Source organism: Tachysurus vachellii, chromosome 17, assembly GCF_030014155.1.
Source record: "Tachysurus vachellii isolate PV-2020 chromosome 17, HZAU_Pvac_v1, whole genome shotgun sequence".
Taxonomy (NCBI): Eukaryota; Metazoa; Chordata; class Actinopteri; order Siluriformes; family Bagridae; genus Tachysurus; species Tachysurus vachellii.
Window position 1 is genome coordinate 7,215,619 of NC_083476.1, and position 22,236 is coordinate 7,237,854.

Consider the following 22,236-nt stretch of genomic DNA (forward strand, 5'->3'; position numbering starts at 1 on the left):
AACCATAATAGTTATTAAACATTCATTCATTCATTCATCTTCTACCGCTTATCCGAACTACCTCGGGTCACGGGGAGCCTGTGCCTATCTCAGGTGTCATCGGGCATCAAGGCAGGATACACCCTGGACGGAGTGCCAACCCATCGCAGGGCACACACACACTCTCATTCACTCACGCAATCACACACTAGGGACAATTTTCCAGAGATGCCAATCAACCTACCATGCATGTCTTTGGACCGGGGGAGGAAACCGGAGTACCCGGAGGAAACCCCCGAGGCACGGGGAGAACATGCAAACTCCACACACACAAGGTGGAGGCGGGAATCGAACCCTGACCCTGGAGGTGTGAGGCGAACGTGCTAACCACTAAGCCACCATGCCCCCAGTTATTAAACATGTTACAAATATTTTTAATACAAATTTATTTCATGTTTATCACAGTGGACATTTAAAGAAAAACTTTTTAATAATTTTTTTAAAATTTAAGAGCAAGACAGACAAGATGTGAGATTCTGTACTGAAACACACATGCACAAATAACTCAGCACATTCATACAGTAGGCAGCTGTATGCCTCTATCTCGTGTCACACCGGATGTATTTAAATCCCAATCGAGACACAAATCCCTTTCTTACAGACCTTGATAACTTGTTGCAGCATGTTTCAGACATACATATTTTGTAAAAATGACTAATGCTGGCTTGAGCCAGACAAAACTCACATCTATGAGATGTTTTAGACTGTCAATACCAGATGAACTATCTGAAATAATACTCATCCATAAACTAGAGTTTTTTTTTAATTGAACAGATTTTATGTTTACATGTTTGGATTAAATGTAGAGTTGAACTTTGCAAAAGTCTATGTGACTCTGACTGCAAGAAAAAAGTTTCCAACAAATAGGTGCAAAATAGGATTGTGATTATGGCCACTGTAAATTCTGTTTAGTTCTGTTCTAAAGTGTGTGTGTGTGTGTGTGTGTGTGTGTGTGTAAGAAGGTGGAATGGGGAATGTGTGGCCTCAGGATGTGATGGAGATAAAAGCACACAATGCAGAATATGCAACATGTTAAGGCACGAAGGAGAGAGAGAGAGAGAGAGAGAGAGAGAGAGAGAGAGATTAAAAAGCAGTTGTGAGTTTTTTTGTGAGTATTTTTTATTTTATTATAATCTATATGATGCACTATTATGGTATTTACTATTTAATCTGTAAATGCTTGTGTGTATAATCTTAATGAATTTTAGCCATTAGAGTGGCTTAGTGGTTAGCAACCTTGTACCTTTGGGGTCGGAGGTTGGATTCCTGTCCTGGGCTTGGAGTTTGTATGTTCTCCCTGTGCTTTGTATGTTCTCCCTATGCTTCCAGGTGTTCAGTCTTCCTTCCTCAGTAGAAAAGCATACATTGATTAGCATCTCTAAAGTTGAGTGTGTGACTATGTGTGTGTAATTGTACGCTGTGATGGGTTGGCCCCTGCCTTGTGAGTCCCCTGGGACAGGCTCCATTCTCCCTGTGACCCGTGTAGGATAAGAGGTACAGGGGATGGATAGACTTTTAGTAGTTCAGTCAAACCTGTCAAAGGAAGGCAGTTATCAAAAATCTAGACTCTGCTGCCCCTATGTGGCCTAAGACTAAAAACACAAACCTCCCTGTTTCTAAAGGTGCATACAAATTTAATTTAAGAATTAGAAATGACACCATAACACCTTTTCCACCTGATTTTGGTTTCTTTAGCTCTTTTTACCTGAGGTCCCTGTGTTCAGCATTTAATTTATATAAGACGTTACAATCCACAATAGTAATAATGGCTCATATGAAACTAAACACTCCAAAGTAGAGCTTTAGGAATATGCATATTTTCTTAAGCATTTCTTTTTTACTATAAAGAAATCTTTAGCCGTGCTAAAAATATCCCTTTTTACCAATGTTACTGTTGAGAGGTATGAATTATGTCCCACCATCCTCCTCACCAGCATCTAAAGACGCCATGATACTCTACACACAGAAACCCAACAAAAAAATTGTAAAATTTAATCAAATTAATCCAAACCAACAATAATAAAATATCTTTTAAGAAAACAAATCCGCTTCAGAAAATAATTTTTATTTCCAAACCCAAATATCACTTCCTACAGTTATTTTTTGACTTCAATATAGTTCTATTTGACCGCCTTTAACGTTTCATTCCATTTCATTTCATTCTTTGAACTTTACAGTATCTTTAAGTAATCCTACACTAGATGGCACACACATTCTATTCTCATTTCAGAGGCCTTGCTACATTCCCTTTATAAAATATTTGATACAGTATGACCTGAATTGTGAAAGTTTACTACACATGTGTAGATTAACTCCCTTTTGTAGCTAATGTCAAATGTCTTTTGTGTTCTGTCCATTGTTTGCTAATTTCACTGCTTTTTATGCTAACACGCTTTTGAGTGAGAACAGAGACCTGTAAACTGTTGTGCTTCTGTAGCAGCCAATCAAATGCATTCATTTAAATGATTTTAAAATAACGCCAGAAAATGAGAGCAGCTAATCAGATGAGTCGCTAGATACAGGTCTATAGACGTAATAGATGAGAGAGTGTTTTCAGACTTTCATAGATTTTTTTTTTAATTCGTCCACTCTGGTCTGGTCTGATCATGTGACTTTGATGTGATATTATTTAAAATTTAGTCAAGTCAAGTCAAGTCGAGTCAAGAAGCTTTTATTGTCATTTCAACCATATATAGCTGTTGCAGTACAGAGTGAAATGAGACAATGTTTCTCCAGGATAATGGTGCTACATAAACAAAGACAGAGCTATAAGGACTTATTAAGTAAGTCTTAGCCACATAAAGCGCAACTATGCAACCTGCTGCAAACAGTGCAGGACAAGACAAACAAGACAGACAAGACAGTGCAGGACAAAAGACAGTGCAGACAAAAAAAATACAAGACAATACAAAAAAGACAATGCAGAAAAGACAATAAACAGACCAGTGTAAATACTGTATGTTTAAACAATATTGCATGTGCAGTAATACTAGAATGAACACAGTGATAGCAGCAGATCCCTGAGATAATGTAAAGCATTGTGCAAAACTGCGAACGACCGAAATGTGAGACAGCATGTGCAAAGAGCAAAAAGTGTGCAAAAACAGCATGTAAACAGGTTGACGGATGTGTATACAGTGTGTGTATTTGTTGTAGGTCTGTGCAGTCCATACAGTTGATGTGCGTGTGTGTGCTGTGCTCAGAACAGTTCAGTTTCAGGTATTAAGGAGTCTGATGGATTGTGGGAAGAAACTGTTACACAGTCTGGTCTTGAGGGCCCGAATGCTTTGCTACTGTACCTTTTTCCAGACGGAAGGAGGGTGAAGAGTGTGTGTGAGTGGTGTGTCAGAAATATATGATAGAAAACTATGCATTTACTTACTAATTTATTTACATTTATTAAACATTGGACTCAATGTTCCAGTTTGAAGTGCAAAGCCCTACAATGTATAATACAATTTATTACATATAATTGCATTTATTTACTTACTCGTGGTCTCTTTTTCTTCTTTGTATTTATATATTGTGTTGTATATATACTGTATACTGTATATACTGTATATTATGTCTTTATTCTTTTTTATATTTGCATTTTTTTTCTTTGCTGTTGTAACATAGAAATTAGTGCAGAAATTAGAAAATAGTGCAGCCAACTTGAAAAAATTACCTGAATTTCCTGCTGACCAGTCCACACTTGACAGTATTCAGAGTCAGTAAGAAAGAAGACGTTTTCCAAGTATGTCTTGTATTGATTTGTGAGTGTAATGAGTTTTTTCTTGCGTTTCTATTAGGCTGCAATAATGCAATGCCTACAGTAAACCTTCCTCTCTTGGCATCTGAACTTCATAAAGAAAGAATGAAATGAAAATCAGCCATGAACTCAAAATGCAGACAGTGATCAATAACTTCATTTTAACTGAGATGTGTTTCTTCACTGCCATGGCATCTGAACCTTTTCTCCCGTTCGTACTTCCTACATGTATTTCAGTTCACTTACATAACGTAGCAGATGACCGTAATGACCACAACCTGATGGAGGATTGAGGAAGCAGCAAAGAGGACAAACGACAGGAACATAGTGCTGAATAATGATTTGCCCTGACCTGGTCAGCATTTAGTATATCTTCTTTCATATATTGAATATTGAAAAAGCATCTGCTGTCTTATTTAGCCTAAATATAACCTGTATATAAATATAACCTAATAACCTATTGAAACATATAGCCTGTCCATTATATCAGGTGTAAACAGTTGCAGCTGTATTCAGGGGGAGGTTAAAGTGTTTGACGTCTGATTGGAAGATTGTGAGTTCAAATCCCAGGGCCATCAAGCTGCCACTCCTGGGCGCCTAATCAAGGCCCTTGACTCTTTTGCTCAGGGCATCCACCAAATGTCTAAGTCTGGGGGGAAGAGACTGAGAGCGCTAGAAATGCTTCACATTTTTTTATTCTTATTTGAATTATTATTTTTTTTTATTACAGATTCTATCATTGACAACACCTTGAGTGAAAAACACTTCCTGTGAGATGTTAGCAGTTGTCTGTTCTAACATCATAAGGAGACATTGAACATGGATAATTTTTTTTCAGTGATGTCAAAGACAGTTAGCATACGTATTATTCTGTAGATTTAGTGGAGGAAATAAACATGGGACTCAACTTTCCAGTTTAAAGTCTAAAGCCCTTCTTCTTCTTCTTCTTCTTCTTCTTCTTCTTCCTCTTCTTCCTTTTCTTCTTCTTCTTTTCTTACTGTGTAACTGCTGTTCAATATGTGTACAGCTTCATGCCTCTCAATTCATTTCAATTCAATTCAATTCAATTCTATATTTATTTGTATAGCAAATTTTTTTACAAGTGACATTGGCTCAAAGGCATCTTTACATAAACATTGAACAAAAGGTTATTATAAAGAATAATGTAAAGATTAATAGAATACAAAATTCAAGATTAATATTAGATATATTTAAATGTTTGTATTTATCCCCAATGAACAAGTCTGAGGTGACTCAGGTGACTGTGGGGAGGAAAACCTTTCTTGAATGGTAAAGGAAGAAACCAGGGAGAACCTCATCCTCATATGGGTGACACTGGAGGGTGTGATTATAAATATACAATCCAAATGTTGTATTGATGAGGAGACTGTTGTCCTCAAAGACCACATGGAGTTGGCATCTCCTCTTTAGTATAACAGAGTCCAACTGGAGCTGGTAAATCTCTAGATGCCTCAGGATCCTCGCAGAGTCGGCCTCATCTCAGTGGCGGTCCAAAATCTTCATGGCACAAAAGACAATCTGAGTTGGTATAATTTCTGGATGCCTTGGGATGGGTAGAAAGAGAGATGCAGTGGAGAGGGATTAACGTAGCTGCTGTTCATAATATTAGCAAGCACTAGATGATAATGTGCATTGGGTCAGATGTATTAGAGCACAATATTAAGGGATGTATTATGTGTACATCTGACTAAAGAGATACATTTTTAATCTACATTTAAAGTGGGAAAGTGTGTCTAAGCCCCAAACACTATCAGGAAGACTATTCCAAAGTTCGGGAACTTACCAGGACATTTTCTTGTCCTGGTAAGAACCCTGGCGGCTGTATTTTGGACTAACTGTAGCCTATTTATTAAAGATGCAGGACAACCACCTAATAATGCAATACAATAGTCCAGTCTGGAGGTCATGAATGCATGAACTAGCTTCTCAGCATCAGATAATGATAGGATGTTTCTTAGCTTGGCAACATTTCTAAAGTGGAAGAAAGCTATTTTTGAAATACGGGTGATTTGATTTTCAAAGAACAAGTGGCTGTCTATTATAACACCCAAGTCTTTCACTGTCGAGCTACTAATAACAGTACATCCCTCTAAATGGAAGCTGAAGTGTGAGAGCTTCCGTGTACTGGTTTTTGGACCGATAAGTAGTATTTCTGTCTTATCAGAGTTTAACAACAGATTGAATTATGGGTCATCCAATCTTTTATCTCTTTAACACACTCAGTTAATTTGGACAATTTAGTTATTTCATCTGGTTTTGATGAGATATATAACTGGGTATCGTCAGCATAACAGTGGAAACTAATCCCATGCCTTCTAATGATGTTCCCTAAGAGAAGCAGGTATACCGAGAAAAGCAGGGGTTTCTCACTGTATAAGAATAAGAAGAATAATTAATTATTGGCGTTGAGAGAGTGTGGTGTCATAGATGTGTCATAGACGTGCAATTTTGTCATAGATAACACAAAACTGTCTCAGTTTTCTTCATTAAAAAACATTGCAGATGATTGGCAAGTATCCAAACAGTTTTTACACATTGTCATAAAAGGACCTGATAGACTTCTGTGTGTAATTGCAAATGTAGATGAAAGTGAACTGATATTTTAAATGAGCAGTATAGCTGATAAATCTACCTTTTAATTTTCTATACTTGTCCTATTTAGGGCCTCTGAGAATCTGGAGGGTAGTTGGGGCACAAAATGCAGGGCACAATCGCTCACACACACTCATTCATTCATTATGGACAATTTAGATATACAGCACATGTCTTTGGACTCTTGGAGGAAATTGGAAGGACCCCTGGAGAAAACCCTCTATCTATCTATCTATCTATCTATCTATCTATCTATCTATCTATCTATCTATCTATCTATCTATCTATCTATCTATCTATCTATCTATATGTCTGTCTGTCTGTCTGTCTGTCTGTCTGTCTGTCTTTCTGTCTGTCTGTCTGTCTGTCTCTGCTTTAGTAACCAGTTTGACCAAAATACCTAGCTATGTATTTGAAATTCATTCATTCATTCATTCATTCATTCATCTTCTACCGCTTATCCGAACTACCTCGGGTCACGGGGAGCCTGTGCCTATCTCAGGCGTCATCGGGCATCAAGGCAGGATCGGGCATTGGGCATCAAGGCAGGATACACCCTGCAGGGCATGTATTTGAAATCGCAGGGCATGTATTTGAAATGAGCCGTTCAAATAAAGTAAACTAAAAATAAGTTATGTTTTGCTATCAAGGGACTAAATTAAAGTCTAAATCTACACGAGATCTACAAGAGATGAACCTAGATTTGGGCAGTAACTCCAATACTGCTTTGATTCCAGAATGATGTAGCCTATGCTGCCCCTGGCCACATTTAAAAGAGAAATTATTTTATTCCCCTGCCAGATCTGGACACAATCTGATTATAGAGATGAATGGACAGTCCTTTGGACCCAGGGGCTTGATAATTGTTCATATGTTTCTCTGTAAATTGTTTATATTCTAATAAAGATCTATAAACATAAAGAAACCAGGATGCATCTGAACTCCATTTGGACTCCCATAGAAAATAACATTTACAATTTTTTTTGGAAAGTCATACTTAAAGTTATACACAAATTCCAACCTGATTTTTAATACACTTTACCAACATCTAAAAATATGCTTAGACTTTATATATTATGTGTCAATTAAGGCCAAGAAAGATAACCAAATCGTAGATAACGTAGATGGAAATAGAACAAATTGAAAGCCTTGTTCAGGATAAAGCAACAAAGGTCTGCACAAAAGGACTGATTCTGACATTAAAATGTACCTTAAAGGTTAATTGGGTAAATAATTAATTCATCTCCTGCAAGTGCCTTGTCCTGGTCAGGGACAGGGATACACCCCGAGTAGGATGCCAGTCCATCGTTCACACAATCATTCACAACTAAGGGCAATTTACTGTAACTGAGAATTTGGGAATATAAATCTTGACTAAACTGAACAATAAACTAGCCATTAAATAACACAGACACACACACACACACACACACACACACACACACATACACACACACACACGTGAAAAAATTAAGACACCCCATTAAATATTCAGTTCTTTATTAAGAATTGTCAACATGTTAATTTCTGATCTAGTTTTAATTTGTAACTGTAGATGAAAGTGATGTAATTGAATGTAAACTACAAAAAAATCAGTTTGATGTCACTTAATAAACAAAAGAAATCAATAATAATGAGTATTTCATCTGAGGAAAAAGTTAGGACACCCTATACTCTAATATCTAGTGTTTCACCTTTTGGCTGAACAGTTTCTGACATTAACTGGAAGAAAGTTTCCCCCAATCCTCAGTGTAGAATTCTTTCAGCTGTGTGATGTTTGAGGGGTTTCTTGATTGAGGGGTTTCATTTCAAATCACTGCACAGGATCGCAATAGGATTTAGATCTGGGCTTTGATTTGACCATAACAGAATTTTTCATTTTTTACTTTTCAGCCACTGGTGGATTTACTGGTATGTTTTTGCCATGTTGCAAGGTCCAGTTCTGCTTCAGCTTCAATTTTTTGACAGATGGTCTCACATGTTCCTCAAGCACCTTCTGATACACTTCCACCTCTATGTTTCACAGTTGGTATGAGGTTCTTTTGCTGAAATGTTGTATTTGGTGCCAAAGATGCCCTCTGTTATGGTGTCCAAATAATCACATTTTAGACTCATCTGTCAAAAGCACATTATTCCAGAAGTCTTAGCCTTTGTCTCTGTGTTCTTTTACAAACTACAGTCTTGTCATCATGTTTTTCTTAGACAGTAAAGGTTTCCTGCTTGTACACCTCCCATGATGATAAAAGTTGTACAGTCTCTTTCTGATTGTAGATTCATGCACTTTGACATCAACTGTATCAAGAGCTTGCTGTAGGTCCTGTGATGATATTTCAGGGTTTTTGGAGGCTTCTTTAAGCATCTTGTAGTCTGCTCTTGTGGTGAATTTGCTTGTAGGTCCTGACCTGGTCATGCTGGCAGTTGTTTTATATGTTTTCCACTTGTAAATGATTTTGGATGGGGGAAAGGCTGATTACAAATTCTTTTGAGATTTTTTTATATCCCATACAAGACTCATAAACATCAACAATCTTCTTTCTGAAGGCCTCAACGAGCTCTTTGGATCTCACCATGGTGAAGCCTCTCACTTCAACAATTAAGACCAAACCAAACTACTGTAAATGTCTGAGGTTTAAATAAGACAAGCCTCCTTCATAATGCTTTGTGACCATGTTCTAATAATCTGCGCCTGATGTGATCCAAGTAAGGTAGGTAATTTTATCCATTTTAAGTACAAATAAATGTGGGGTGTCTTTACTTTTTCCTCACAAGAAATTGGATTTTTTTTTTTGTAATACATTTTTTAATTACATTTTACAGATCATAAAAAATACCTTTCTTTGGTTTTATTTGTTTAGTTATAATACTTAAATCTTTCAATATTTATTGAAATATATTTCATTTGCCTATATACAGTATTTAACTAGGTTCCAAAAACCTCAGGCTTTCATGAGGAGTCCTAATTTTTTCACATGACTGTAGATGCACATAATTGTCTATGTATTGGTGTGTGTGACATGATCTTCCTTCCTTTTTTCCCATTTTCCTTAGTGTTTCCCAAGATAAACTTGAGAGTAACCCAAATTCCATGAGAGTGTTTTTTTTTTATTATTGCAATCACACATATTAAAAGATAAACACAGTAACACACACATTTATGTTCAAACTACAAACTACTATTTATGTTCAAGCAACATTCACTCATCAAGCACACCAAATAAAAGGTCAAACTACTGCAAGACGGGAAAGAAGAAAGAAGGATAAAGAGTTCGTGAGGGAGAGGGGGATCAAATGAGGGGAAAGAAGAAAGAGAAATTTTAATAAGAATACATTCAGCTTGTCTTTGCTTGATAGAAAAAAAAGAATAAACATTTTAGGAAAAGAGAGGGAAATGGTTTCTCATCCATCCATCCATCCATCCATCCATCCTTCCTTCCTTCCTGTGTTAAAAAGAATCCTCACATGCACACACACACACACACACACACACACACAAGAATTTGGATCACATCTCACTTCTTTATTGAACCAGTCAGAGTAGTCTATGCTGATTAATTCACTTGTGTGACAGCAGCACAGTTGTTTTCATTTTTGCCAGCTAGTGCTATGTAAAATTTCCAAAATCAGTAGTCATTAGTCATCAGCTCAATCACCAAACACCTCCCTCCCATTGCAGATCTATTCTAAACCATGCCTCCACTTGATACAACAGGTTAAAGATACAGGATTACAGTAAGTGAGGAGAGGAAACTACTTTTGCTTAAACTTTGTTATCTGCTGTTAGTGTCCTAGTATTAATCCTAGGACAAAGAATAATGGGTTTTTACATACAACAAGTCCAAAACCTATGATGGTTCCAGCCAATTAAGTATATTAGGGTGGGCTTGTACAAATTATAGGTGGACAATCAGTGGTAGTGGCCCCAACACTTAATCTAGTTCTTCCCATAACCAATATATACAAAATTCCTCAGAGCCATAATTCATTCACACACACATAAATTTAACTACACTAAAGATGCTCTTGTCATGATATGTTATTTTTTCTAAGCTTTGTTTTACCCACCGGCATTCAGGCGATGGCTTTATCTGTTGCTTCTGCACATGACTGTAGCTGTCAGGAGCATGAAGTGAGTGGTGAAAAACTATTCTGCACTGAGGGGCAGGGCTTTGGGCAGGGCTGCTGTTAGAAACCATGTTGGTCCTTTCTGTGTTTTTTCCCTTTGGCTAACATAAAAAACAACCTTAATTTGGGTGGGCAAGACCCAAATTTGGGTGGGCCAAGCTCACCCGTGCCCACTGCTTCCATTAGCCCAGACCGTGTACCAACACTATTCTTGCATTTTAGGCCTGTGGGGTTGATTTTTTATTAAGGTTTTACAATAAACAATTATTGCAAATAAATATACAGCCACTATGTTTTAAGGCCTTCTCCCACTTCTTTTTATTCTCAGGGTTGTTCCTCCACCCTTCTGTAAAGTGCATTTTACTTAAAACGTTTAATAAAATTTGCCTTAAAAAGGTTTAATTTCATTAAAAATTACGTTCAAATTTTCAGTCAACTAGCGAATGAAAGCATTTCCTCCATATATGCAAAGTGAACACTTTGACTCCTTAGAATGGGTGAAGATTAATCTGTGTTTGTGTGTGTGTGTGTGAGTGAGAGAGAGAGAGAGAGAGAGAGAGAGAGAGAGAGAGAGAGAGTGGGTGGGAGAAAATGGATGTGAGGATGACTGAGCATGTGTGTCTGTGATTTTTGGAGTGTGAGTAATGTATGTCTGGCCTTGGAACTGCTCCGGTCCAACTGTGCCATATTTCACATGAATATTTCACTGCTAATGTCTCTTTAATGCAGAGGGAAAAAGCATGTCATACACACGCACACACCAACACACACAAATTCACAAACTCCCATTAGACAGGATGTGACATGCTAAGAGAGCTGTCATCAAGGACACATTCACCCTTCTGTAGAGAGAAAGAACACGCTGATGGACGCTCGCAGTCACAAGAGTTCAGAGAAAATACCCATTCATTTAAAATTAAAAAAAAAAAAAAAACACACAGAAAATCTGAAATGTTATGATTAAAGCTTCAAGATCATACAGGTTCTGATTTACCAAACCTACTTCTCATAGCCTCTTCTACTTAAATAGGTTTCAACAATGAACTTTGTCATATTGTTACTTTACAGCAATATATAAATTCAGGATATTAATTTGAATTGTCTTTTTATCTCTTATTTTATCTCATGAACAAGCCTGAAGTGATGATGGCAGGGACTAACTTCCTGAGCTGAGATTAGGAACAAACCCTGAGAGGAACCAGACTCAAAAGGGAAAACTCAGCCTTATTATTATTATTATTTTTTTTATTATTCTTTATCAGCTGCTATTTCTTTATAATTAGAACACTATTATTTATTTATTTATTTATTTATTTATTTATTTATTTATTTATTTATGGTAACTTTGGTTAACTCTCCGAAAACATTAAAATAAAAACCCATTGCTGAAAAAAAAATCATACAAATGTTTAGAACAAAAAATAACAATTGATGTCTTTCCCAAATCAAGGAATACATTTTTTATGACATACTTTACAGCTATAGTACTAATTTGTCAGATTTACTTTAGTTTTGGGTTTGATTTATATCAGTCGAATCACTGGACAGAATGTACAGCAAAGTTTTATATATGTATATATACATATATATATATATATATATATATATATATATATATATATATATATATATATATATATATATATATATATATATTTACTTATATACCTATATAGTAAGTATAAGTATAGTATAAAAGTAAGTATATAATATATGTACACTTTTTTTTAATATTCTTAATTTTTAAGGAAATCTTTTAGGATTTTTTTTAGACCATCCTCTATGACTTCCAATAATTTTCCAATAATAAGATATTATATACAACAGGCTTTTTTAAAGGGCTGAAATATATTTTTTCTTCTCCTTTCCTTGGACCTCGATAGCTTCTTGAATTCTTTGCTTTACCTCACTGTGTGTTTCATGTAAACGAGGTGCGTATATGGGGGAAATTGGATCATGTCATAAACATATGGGATTATGTTAGATGCGAGTTTGTTTTCATCAAATCCTGGCTTTGACGTCACATGACAGTTTTGTGAATAAGACACAGGTTTGTTCATACGTCATACGTCCCTACACCATGTGACGAATAAAGGCCAACGAATGCCCATAACACACAGTGTTAACTACCCACTTGTCTCATATTGACTCAATTAGTACCTCCATCTATGTCCTGTGTGTTATCGTCCCTACTGCTTTGAGTCAATAAGAACATGCGTTATTTGATTTGTGTGTTAGCAGATGGTGGCATGTCTGAGCCAGACACCAGACACCATCTGTCTCCACATGGACACACACACGTACACACACATGCAATAAGAGAAGTGAATAAACCTAATGTTCAAGAAGCTTGTAAAACCATGCAATATATTATCACATCATGTAATATTTACATTATTTAAACTTAATGGCCAAAACCACAGCAAAACACTTAAAACCTGACACCTATAGCATCAACTCGTAGACTCTTAGACAGTCTGATTAACAGGTACACCATTGAAACTTTTGTGACAATATTCACACAAATAAGGCATACATTTACAGCTTATTCTGATTTCCAGATCTAATATACACCACATCTAATATACATGACACACATGCTGTAATTTATTCAGGTGGTGCAATAGTGAGCCAATAAAAGGAAAGCTTTAAGCAGGATCCAGCTAACTGACATCCAAGGAACTAAGTAAATTAAGACAGGAGAAAACTTTCATTTTAGTGATATTTGAAATGCTTGTGAGGTTGCTGAAAAAATTTGGTTTTTGGTATCCTCAAGCATGGTATAAAAGGTGCACACATATTTAACAGAGCAAACAATAAACCAAGAGGTTTGTTTATTGCTGTCTTTCTTTCTTTCTTTCTTACTGGGAATTAATGTTATCATTGAGTCATTCATCTTCAGTAGTTGCTTTATCCTTGTTAGGGTCATGGTGGATCATGAGACTATGCCAGGAACCCTAGGGAAGAGGCAGGAGTACACCAGGTACTCCCCCTGCACACTAGGGATGTAACTGAAAATGAATACAACATTTGGATTAAACAGATAATCGCTAATGTGTTCGACATACAAATATTCATTCATTCATTCATTCATCTTCTACCGCTTATCCGAACTACCTCGGGTCACGGGGAGCCTGTGCCTATCTCAGGCGTCATTGGGCATCAAGGCAGGATACACCTTGGGCGGAGTGCCAACCCATCGCAGGGCACACACACACACTCTCATTCTCATTCACTCACGCAATCACACACTACGGACAATTTTCCAGAGATGCCAATCAACCTACCATGCATGTCTTTGGACCGGGGGGAGGAAACCGGAGTACCCGGAGGAAACCCCCAAGGCGCGGGGAGAACATGCAAACTCCACACACACAAGGTGGAGGCGGGAATCGAACCCCGACCCTGGAGGTGTGAGGTGAACGTGCTAACCATTAAGCCACCGTGCCCCCCTACAAATATTCAAATCAACTCAATTCAAATTTATTTGTATAGTGCTTTTTACAATTGACATTGTCTCAAAGCAGCTTTACAGAACATAAACATAGAACAACAGGTTAATATAAAAAATAATATAAAGATTAATATAATACAAAATTCAAGATTAATATTAGATATATTTAGTTCACAATGTGTATGTATTTATCCCCAATGAACCAGCCTGAGGTGACTCAGGCATAAGCGGCAAGGAAAAACTCCCTTAGATGGTAAAGGAAGAAACCTTGAGAGGAACCAGACTCAAAGGGGAACCCATCCTCATATGGATGACACTGGAGGGTGTGATTATAAATATACAGTCTAACAAAATGTTATATTGATGCAAAAGATCACATGGAGTGAACATCTCTTTAGTATCGCGGAGTCCAACTGGAGCTGGTAGATTTCTAGATGCCTCAGGATATAGCACCAAAGATATAGCATATATAGCATATAGCACCAAAGATATGAAGCTGACCATAACACCTCACGTTAAGACGAAATGTATGCCTCGGGTTTGGTTTCATCTTGCAATATACTTTCAAAGCTTGTGAGTAGGATTGCCAGGTTTCCACAAAATTTGCTCTATAACTATAGCTTAACAACTCCACAACCACACAAAAGTCTTGAACCTAGACCTAGCTACAGTATAAGCCTGAAATGCATTACTCTTCATTTCTCCGCTCTGCATGGGAAACAAGTAAACACACACATTTCGGAGTTATTTGTAGAGCCATGTAATTACCCAAACATACCACACACCATAGAGCTATCAAAAATAATTTCATTTATTTTAAAAACATTATGTTGTTTGTTCATTGTGTATATATAAATGGAAGCCTTGCTGAATAAAGAATATGTTGTAATGAAATATTCGTCAAAGGCCTATATTTAGACCCACATTTATTATACCACCTATTTCTATGGTGCAGCCTGATAGTACATCCAGCAAATTTTCTGTTTGTTTCTGAAACGTAACAAACCCAGAAAATAAAAGTAAGTGTGATTAAATAGCTCTTGTTGTAATCTATAAACCACAGCTCTCTGATTTGGGAAGGAACATCATAACTATCTTCCTTACACCCCACATTAGCATGGCACCTTCATTTTTCCTGTTATGAATAAAATTACTCTGTAACACACTCATGTGACTGTTTTTGATACACAGATCTACCCACATCAGCTGAGACACTTTGAACCAATTATTAACACAAGGTCGAACAATTATCCAGGTTATTAGTCTAAAATTAGGAAACTGCAATGGACGAAATGGCACGAAAGGTGAAACCTGTTCACTGTAGTATCAGAGGTGTCAAGTATTTCTGAGTCCTTTGAAATAAATGTGTTGATTCAACACTGTGGGTGTTAATTAAACCCTACAGGAAGCAACTCGTGGCAGAGGGCCCTTCGTATGGTCATAATTTATTTATTTATTTCTTGCTTTCACAGTCAGTTGTATTTTGTGTTTGTGGGAAGTACATTGCTGATATTGAAGCCGGGTGATAAATTGTGAAAATCCATAAAAGTTGGGTTTGAAGGAATGAGGTAAAATGGCATATAACTGAATAAATAAACAAAATGGTGGCATTATTGTACAAAAATACATTTGCATCTGTGTTACTTCAAAAGACTTGACTGGTAAATTACAAATTATAAATTTGATAGCTATCCTTCACCTCATCATCTATACACCTCATAATCTATACAAATGCACACATACTGTAGCTCATCCTATAGAAACTGTGTCTGTTCCCCAAGTGGTGAGATCAAAAAGTAAATTCATGAAAGGTTCTTTAAATAATCTTACCATAATTAGACCAGAAAAATGCCAAAGAAACAAACAAAAACAGTTCCTATAGATCACTATGAAAAAATCCCTGATGTCTCTTGCTCTAGCAACCGTATAGCCAGATTTCCTTAGCGAATTTGCAGATTTTCTTTCAGACCTATTGGTTAATTTTGATGGTCCCTGGTCGCTGCAGCATAAATGGCTGCCCACTGCTCCGGGTGTGTGTTCACGGTGTGTGTGTTCACTGCTGTGTGTGTGCACTTTAGATGGGTTAAATGCAGAGAACGAATTCTGAATATGGGTCACCATACTTAGCCGTATGTCATGTCACTTTCACTTTCATGAACATTTTAACGTTCATGTTGACGATACAAACTATGCTTTAGGACTCACATTTATGGACCTGCTAAAGTCATTCTAGTCTTAAACAAGACATCACTAAACCAACTCATCGTCTTAATCATACGCTAGATTTAATGATATCACACAGAATAGATGTCACTGATATAGATATCATACCTCAAAGTAATGACATCACAGACCATTACCTCATACTGTACACACTACCTGTAGAACAGATTAGCCGTGTCTCATCATGTTATCGACTCGGTAGAACTATTATTCCGACCTCTAAAGACAGATTCACAAATAACCTGCCTGATCTGTCTCAGTTTCTTACTATACCCTTAAACGCAAATGATCTAGATTTAATGACTAACAGCATAGGCGCTATATTCACTAGCACATTAGACACTGTTGCCCCAATCCGATTAAAGAAGGTTAGAGACAAAAGTGTCCTCCACTTTTGCACGAGGTTGACAATTATAACTGGAGGTTTTTCGAACTGCGTACATGGACAGTATGTCCACCTGAGCAAACTTATAGAAAATAACCACAACAATCCCAGGTTTTTATTTAGCACAATGGCTAGATTAACGAAAAATCTGATACCTGAAAACACTATTCCATCACAGTTCAGTAGTAAGGACTTCTAAGTAGTAAGTAGTATCAGTATCAGGAACAAAATAGCTATGTTCAACCCATAACAACATCTTGTGATCCCGTCTCACCTAAAGCTCTACACTCACAAGTATTGGACAGGAAGAGCTACTGTATTAAACTTATTACTACAGCTAAATGTGTGTTAGAGTGTTCAGTTAAATTACTGAAAGAAGTGTTACATAAAACTGGTGAGCCTCTTCTTAATATTAGTAACTCCTTGTTATATTTATGTCATGTCCTTAAAACCTTCAGGTTAGCAGTTATTACATTTTTTTTTTACATTTTTTATTTATTTTTTTTTTTACATTTTTTTACATCTCTTTTTTTATACAACTGAGGGTTAAGGGCCTTGCTCAGGGGCTCAGCAGTGGCAGCTTGGTGAACGTAGGAATCAAACTCACAACCTTCCAGTTGGTAGCCCCACACCTTAACCACTAGGCTACCACATCCCACACCATTATTAAGGCCCTCATTAAGAAACCTAATTTAGATCCTAATGAACTATCAAATTACAGACCCACAAATTATTAGAAAACAGGTCGTGTCTGTTCAACTGTGCTTCTTACAGGAGAACAATATCTTTGAGGAGTACCAGTCAGGATTCAGGCTCCAACATAGCACAGAAACTGCACTTGTTAAAGTTTCAAATGACTTGTTCTTAGCTTCAGACAGCTACAGGTCTGGCCCTGGAGAAGGGTACTTTTATTAGTATTTTACTATTAGTTCTACTTGATCTTAGTGCTGCATTCAACACTATAGATCACAACATTCTCCTAGATCACTAACAAAATTACACAGTTATCGAGGGATAGGCTTTAAGTTGGTTTAGATCCTACCTGTCTGATCGATAGCATTTTGTAGATTTAAATGGAGAATCCTCGTTTATTGCCAGTTAATATAGGGGGTCCCTTAAGGATCAGTTCTAGGACCTTTGCTTTTTTCAATATACATGCTTCCCTTAAGAAACATCATTAGAAGGCATGGGATTAGTTTCCATTGTTAAGCTGTCGATACGCAGTTACAGTATATGTCTCATCAAAACCAGATAAAATATATCTAAGATGTCTAAATTAACTAATTTCGTTAAAGAGATAAAAGATTGGATGACCTGTAATTTTCTATTGTTAAATTCTGATAAGACAGAAATACTACTTATCGATCCAAAATCCAGTACAGTACTGTACACAGAAGCTCTCACAGTTCAACTTCCATTTAGAGGGATGTACTGTAACTACTAGATCAACAGTGAAAACCTGGGCAAAAAATAGCCTTCTTCCACCTTAGAAATATTGCCAAGCTAAGAAACATCCCATCATTATCTGATGATAGCTAGTTCATGCATTCATGAACTCCAGACTGGACTATTGTAATGAATTACTAGGTGGTTGTCCTGCATCTTTAATAAATAGGCTACAGTTATTCCAAAATGCAGCTGCCAGAGTTCTTACCAGGACAAGAAAATTATCATATAACAGCAATTATATCATCTCTACACTGGCTACCTGTTAAGTTTAGAATTGATTACAAACTGCTGCTACTTACATACAAGACTCTTAATTGTTTAGCTCCCATGTATCTAACTAGTCTTCTAACACGCCACAATCCTTCACGCTCAGTCACCTCAGGCTTGTTCATTGTGGATAAATACAAACACATTTAAATATAATTCTAATATTAATCTTGAATTTTTGTCTAATATTAATCTTTATATTAAACTTTTTGTATTATGTTCCATAAAGCTTCTTTGAGGCAATGTCCATTGTTAAAAGCGCTATACAAATACATTTGAATTTGAATTTGTGTCAGTTTACAAACTTGTATGTAAATTACATTACATTACATTACATTACACACACACACACACACACACACACACACACACACACACACACACACACACACACACACAAACACAGCCTGGCCAAAAAAGCCACATGCACATATTAGGTTTAAACCACCTTTAATTTTGATAACCTTCTGCAACCGCAAAACATTCATTTATGTCCAGCGTTGCATTCATTTTTATCCGAGATCTTGTGTCTTGTTGAGCACTGGAGACTCGAACCGCTCTTTAAAGTCTTCTCCAGCACATCTCCAAGTCTTTCAAAGGGGTTTAGATCAGTACTGCTCAATTCATGCGTGAAAATGAACTCGTTTACACTTTGAGCAAGATGAATCATGGCATTGTCATCCTGGAATACTCCTGTGCTGTAGAAAGTAGAAATGTCATTAATGTGAGAACCTGGTCACTGCTATCCTTCCAGGTTTTAATAATGCATTCAACAGTTCTTAAAACATTTCCAGTGATTTTATCTTTTTTTTTTTTTTTTTTTTTTGCTTGATGCAGGCCAAACCTTTTCCCTGACTATGTTATATGTCTTGGGACATGTTAGGCTTAACAGAATTGTTTACAACTAAAACATATTAATCACTGCAATATTGAACCAATCATAGGCTCTTAAGTATTTGCTTATTTAAGTCAAAATAATTTATTTATTTTATAATAAAATTTAACTTCATCCAAATAATAAATTTTTTTGGACCAGCCAAATGGAAAACAAGTGGCCTTTTTATTAAATTTTAATAAATAAAGATAGAGTGATGTGCAGAGTGCTGTGTGAGAGGCAGCAAGCAGGGATGAGCAGTGTAGAGGTGAGGCATCACTGGTTGGGGTGCAGTCGCTCGGCTCAGTGCTGACAGAGAAATATCTGTCATTTGCATAACAGGGAGAGAACCAGACCAAAATCCTTTGCCAGACCAAACATGCTCACCTTGCTGTTTTTGCTGCACCCTTTTATACACCCCATGTTTCTCCAGGAGGGTGAGGAGCTGCTGCCAGTCTCATTGGATACCAGCTGTGTGTGATTGTGCCTCCCTGTCTTGCATCCATGTGCTCATAACAAATGAGCTGCTGAAATGATCTTTCTGCACCCGGTCATCAGTTGTGTGAGGAACGTACAGTGTTTGAAGGGTGACATCTGCAGATCTACTGTTACAAAACTGGGTGTATGTGTGTGTGTGTCTGTGTACCCGTTTGTCCTTTGCAAAATGGAGCATTCAAAAATTAATTATACATTTCTGCAAGATTTAAACATCTTCAGTCAAATTGATATTAATTCATATTTACTGTGAATACTTATTGATCTCCCTCCCTTAATGTGTCTTGGAGAAAGCAGCTCCTCGTCCCAGATTGGGCACCTTTGTGTGATCGAGGGAGACCTACAAGCTTAAAGTGTTATTTCTTGCATCTTTTTAAATCTATACATTCGTTTTACTGTCAAATTAAATTATAAATATATGACTAGTGTTCATTTTCATTCGTCGGAATAAATAGAATTTAACTCGGTTATGACTGCAGTTATCGGTTAACAGCTAAACTATTAAAGGCTCATTTTAGTAACTTAATATAAGAAAGACATGAGCAGAAAACAAATCAAAACGAATTTATTGTTAAAACTTCTTTATTTACTTGTTAATAAAATAGATTAGGAATGAGATCAGACAGGGGTGCCACTAAGGGGGGAAAAGTTAGGGTGATTCTAGGGGCCCACGCACTTTTGCGACCCCAGAGGCTTGTATGTTTGGTGCAAAATGGGTGTGGTAGGGGGCCCAGTCTTATTTTCTTTCATAGGGCCCAAAATTGCTAGTGGCGTCCCTGAGATCAGACTAAAAGGTAACAGAACAAAGACTTTTTTCCATCAGTGAAGGATTTGTTACTGCTTGGTAAGTCTACTTTGTATATTACTGTTAGTTCAACTTCAATAAGTAAGCGCCGCAAACGAGAACAGGAACGATGGAAACAGTGTGCTGGTGTGAGCGCACATGAGAAAAAATATTAATAAAAGGAACAAACAAATCCTACAAAGTATCAGGTGTAACATATGATGCATTAAATATGTACATGAACATGGTTTCAATGACATATTGGCTTCTTGTCGATCTTTTATCCAAGTCGTGGCAAACAGACAATCAGCCACACATGTTAAAATCATTTGGAAAATCAAGTAATCTTAAGGAGCATGGAGTTGATCCTAGAGGACTTGTGGCAAAAGGCAGAGGACATTCGATCAGACACACTTACACGATCAGACACACTTACACGATCAGACACACTTACACACCTATTCACATAATAAAAACAAGTTATGGATCCCAATCAGCCTACGACGCATGTCTTTGGGTTGTGGGAGGGAACTAGAATCCACTGAACATGCACACCATCCAAAAGTCTTAGAAAATAATTTTAAGAAGAAATCTAGACAAATATTTTGATATTTACTAAAAACAGTGTACATATAAAAATGGAACAAAAAGAAATTCATATAGAAAATTTACATTTTAAAAAAAAAAAAAAAACTTAGTATTGTACGACTTTGTAAAAGTATGATGAATTTACATCTTGTGGGGGAAAGAATGAAGACACGGATGACTGTATTTTCTTTATTTTCAACAAAAGAAACGTAAGCAGTGGGTCAAATTCACCTAAGGTTCTCTCTCCTCCTCACATGCACATGTACATGCGAAAGGTGTGTTTGAGCCGATTCACCTATCTTACTCACACACACGCACCGCACACATATGTTGCACTATCCTTTTGAGGACCTTCCATTGACATAATTAATAATGCACCTAATTGTAAACTTTACAGTACCTCAGTAACCAAATAAAACAACTTTGGCTTGTTTTGAATAAAAGTAGTATTGAAAAGTGTTGTACAATATGATTTTCTTTGTAGGGACCAGACAAATGTCCTCACAAGGTCAAAACTGATATAAACTAAGAGGTAAAAACATACTCTGTTCAAGTCTCTGCCCTCCACCATGAACTAAAAAACAATAAATTTGAGAATGCATAAAACCTAGAAGAATTTATAGATGTTTTAATATGATGATCTAAAGAAAAACGAAAATCCTACCTTGTAGGATTTTAGTAGCTACTATGAATTATTCAGGAACTACAATAAAGCTAACAGAAATGGAAAGTAGTAATCAGAGCAGGGAATATAGGTCTGGACCTGGAGAAGGGTACTGGGAGTTATAGGGGATTATCAAGCACATCCTTTCTCCTGTGATAGGTGGAGTCTGTGGATGGAGGTGTCTATCATCACTATGGAGACAACCAGTAAATGAGTAAGTCATGTTAGCAGACCTAGGTGAGAATGGACATATGACCTTTAGCCTTTAGACAGGAAGAATATGTGTGTGAGAAAGTGTGTGTGTCTGTGTCTGCCTGAGAGAGAAAGAGAGGGTCTGAAAGGGAGAGCGAGAGAGGAGAGAAAGCGAGAGAGAAAGCGAGAGAGAGAGAGAGAGAGAGAGATAGCGAGGGATCACCAAAATGCAGCCTCACGTACAATAACACTTTATCAAGGTCTTTACAATGCAACAGCAACACATTGGCGCAAAGTAGGTCTTACATCCAAAATAGAGCTCTCAATCACATGACC